We start from the raw sequence: 4,218 nt of genomic DNA on the forward strand, positions 1-4,218 counted from the left end.
GCTCACCAAAAAAAAGAGAACTACAGGCCAATAGCCTTGATGAAGACAGATGCAAAAATCCTCAACAAGATCCTTGCAAATCAAATCCAAGAGCACATAAAAAGAATTATCCCCCAAGATCAAGTGGGATTCACTCCTGGATTACAGGGCTGGTTCAATATTTGCAAATCAATCAATGTGATACATCACATCACCAAAAGAAAAGATAAAAACCATATGATTCTATCGATAGATGCAGAAAAACCATCTGACAAAATACAGCATCCCTTCTTCATGAAGAACCTTGAGAAAGCCGGGATAGAAGGAACTCCCTTAAACATCATAAAATCCATCAATGAGAAGCCCTCAGCTAATATCCTCCTCAATGGGAAAAAACTGAGAGCTTTCCCCCTAGGGTCAGGAACATGACAGGGATGTCCACTGTCACCACTGTTGTTTAACATAGTGCTGGAAGTCCTAGCATCAGCCATCAGACNATCAATGCAATCTCAATCAAAATTGAACTAGCATTCTTCTCAAAGCTAGAACAAACTATCCTAAAATTTGTATGGAACCACAAAAGACCCCGAACAGTCAAAGTAATATTGAAGAAGAAAACCAAAACAGGAGGCATCACTATCCCAACTTTTAGCTTCTACTACAAAGTTGTCATCATCAAGACAGATGATATTGGCACAAAAGCAGACACACAGACCAATCGAATAGAATAGAGAACTCAGATTTGGACCCACAAATGTATGGTCAACTAATCTTTGACAAAGCAGTATCCAAAGGAAAAAGACAGCCTCTTTAACAGATGGTGCNCCTGAGGGTGTTACGTTGAGCAAGATAAGTCAGGCAGAGAAGGACAGATACCGTATGTTTGAACATATAGGTGGATTAGGAAGAACTTAACGGAGGACCATGGGGAAGATGAAGGGGAAAATAGGGAGAGAGCAGGAGGCAAACCATGAGAGACTCTTGAATGCTGAGAACAAACTGAGAGCTGATAGGGGTGGGAGAGAGGGGAAGGAGGTGATGGGTATGGAGGAGGGCACTTGTGGGGATGAGCACTGGGTGTTATATGGGATCTAACTTGACAATAAACTATTAAAAAATAAATAAACTACCAAAAGTGAAACAGGAATAAATAGAAAACTTGAACAGACCCCTAATAATAAAGAAACTGAATTAGTAATCAGAACTCTCCCAAAAAACAAAAGTCCAGGGCCAGATGGCTTTCCAGAGGAATTCTACCAAACCTTTAAGGAAGAGTTAACAACCATTCTCTTGAAGCTGTTCCAATAAAAAAAAAACAGAAACAGAAGGAAAACTTGCAGACTCTTTCCATGAAGCCAGCATTACCTTGATTCCAAAACCAAAGACCCCATTAAAAAGGAAAATTATAGACAAATTTCCCTGATGAACGTGAACACAAAAATCCTCAAAAAGACAGTAGCCAACCAGATCCAACAAAACATTAAAAAAATTATTCACCATGACCATGGGGTTTTATACCTGGGATGCAAGGCTGGTTTAATATCCACAAATAAATGTGATGCATCACATCAATAAAAGAAAGGACAAGAACCACATGATCCTCCTAATAGATGCAGAGAAAGCATTTGACAAAATACAGCATCCTTTCTCGATAAAAACCCTCAAAAAAGTAAGGAAAGAAGGATCATACCTTTAAGTCATAAAAGCCATATATGAAAGACCTAACATTAATATCATCCTCAATGGAGAAAAAGTGAGAGCTTTCCCTCCAAGGTCAGGAATAAGACAGGGATGTCCATTCTCACCGCTATTATTCAACAGAGTATTGCAAGTCTTAACCTCAGCAATCAGACAACACAAAGAAATAAAAGGCATCCAAATCAGCCAGGAAGAGGTCAAACTTTCACTCTTCACAGATGACTCTTCCACATATGCTATATGGAAAACCCAAAAGATTCCCCTAAAAAACTGCTAGTACTGATCCAAGAATTCATCAAAGTCACAAGATATAAAATCAGTGCACAGAAATTGGTTGCATTCCTATACATCAATAAAGAAGCAACAGAGAAATCAAGGAATCGATCCCATTTACAACTGCACCAAAACCCATAAAATATGTAGGAATAATTCTAACCAAAGAGGTGAAAAATCCATACACTAAAAACTACAGAAAGCTTATGAAAGACACTGAAGAAGATATAAAAGTATGGAAAAATATCCTTTGCTCATGGATAGGAAGAACAAATATTGTTAAACTGTCAATACTACCCAATGTAATCCCTATCACAATAACACCAGCATTCTTCACAGAGCTAGAACAAACAATCCTAAAAATTGTATGGACCCAGAAAAGACCCTGAATAGCCAAAGCAATCTTGAAAAAGAAAACCAAAGCTGGAGGTGTCACAATCCTGGACTTCAGGCTGTATTACAAAGCTGTAATCCTCAAGACAGTATGGTACTGGCACAAAAAGAGACATTCAGATCAATGGAACAGAATAGAGAAACCAGAAATGGACCCACAAACGTATGGCCAACTAATCTTCAACACTGGAAAGAATATCCAATGGAATAAGGACAGTCTCTTCAGCAAGTGGTGCTGGGAAGACTAGACAGCGACATACAGAAAAATGAGCCCCGACCACTTTCTTACACCATACACAAAAATAAACTCAAAATGGATGGAAGACCTAAATGTAAGACAGGAAGCCATCAAAATCCTCGAGGAGAAAGCAGGCAAAAACTTCTTTGGCCTTGGCTGCAACTTACTCAACATGTATCTGGAGAGAAGGGAAACAAAAGCAAAAATGAACTATTGGGACCTCATCAAGATAAAAAGCTTCTGCACAGTGAAGGAAACAATCAGCAAAACTAAAAGGCAAACAACAGAATGAGAGAAGATATTTGCAAATGGCATATCAGATAATGCGTTAGTAACCAAAATCTATAAAGAACTTATCAAACTCAACACCCAAAACACAAAGAATCCAGAAAAAAAAAAAAAAAAAGGGCCATAGACATGAATAGACACTTCTCCAAAGAAGGAATCCATGGAGCGCCTGGGTGGCTCAGTCGGTTGAACGTCCAACTTCAGCTCAGGTTACGATTTCACAGTCTGAGTTCAAGGCCTGCGTTGGGCTCTGTGCTGACAGCTCAGAGCCTGGAGCCTGCTTTGCATTTTGTGTCTCCCTCTCTCTCTTCCCTTCCCTTCCTTGTGCTCTGTCTCTCACTGCTTCTCAAAAATAAACAAACATTTAAAAAAAATTTTTTTTAAAAGACGACATCCAGATGGCCAATCCACACATGAAAAAAATGCTTAACATCACTCATCACCAGGGAAATACAAATCAAAACCACACTGAGACACCACCTCACACCCGTCAGAATGGCTGACATCAACAACTCAGGCAACAACAGATGCTGGCAAGGATGCGGAGAAAGAGGATCTTTGCACTGCAGTTGGGGATGCACACTGGTGCAGCCACTCTGGAAAACAGTGTGGAGATTCCCCCCCAAATTAAAAATAGACCTACCCTAGAACTCAGCAATTGTATTACTAGGTATTTATCCAAGGGATACAGGTGTGCTTTGTTGAACGGGCAAATGCACCCCAATGTTTATGGCAGCACTACTGAAAATAGCCAAAGTATTGAAAGAGCCCAAATATCCATCGATGGATGAATGGATAAAGAAGATGTGGTGTGTATATGTGTACACACACACACACACACACACACACACACACACACACACACACAGGAATATTACTCGGCAATCAAAAAGACTGAAATCTTACCATTTGGAACTATATGGATGGAAGTGGAGGGCATTATGCTAAGCAAACTTAGAGAAAGACAAATATCATATAACTTCACTCCTATGAGGATTTTAAGATACAAAACAGATGAAAGTAAGGTAAGAAAAGCAAAAATAATATAAAAACAGGGAAGTGGACAAAACATAAGAGACTATTAAATACAGAGAACAAACAGAGTGTTGCTGGATGGGTTCTGGAAAGGGGGATGAGCTAAATGGGTAAGGGGCATTATGGACTCCACCCTTTTTTAAAAAAAATTTTAGGGGCGCCTGGGTGGCTTAGTTGGTTAAGCGTCTGACTTTTGCTTAGGTCATGATCTCACAGTTCGTGGGTTTGAGCCCCGCGTCGGGCTCTGTGCTGACTGCCAGCTCAGAGCCTGGAGCCTGTTTCAGTCTGTGACTCCCTCTCTCTCTGACCCTCCC

The sequence above is a fragment of the Crocuta crocuta genome, unplaced genomic scaffold (genome assembly GCF_008692635.1).
Source record: "Crocuta crocuta isolate KB4526 unplaced genomic scaffold, BGI_CrCroc_1.0 scaffold278, whole genome shotgun sequence".
Lineage (NCBI taxonomy): Eukaryota > Metazoa > Chordata > Mammalia > Carnivora > Hyaenidae > Crocuta > Crocuta crocuta.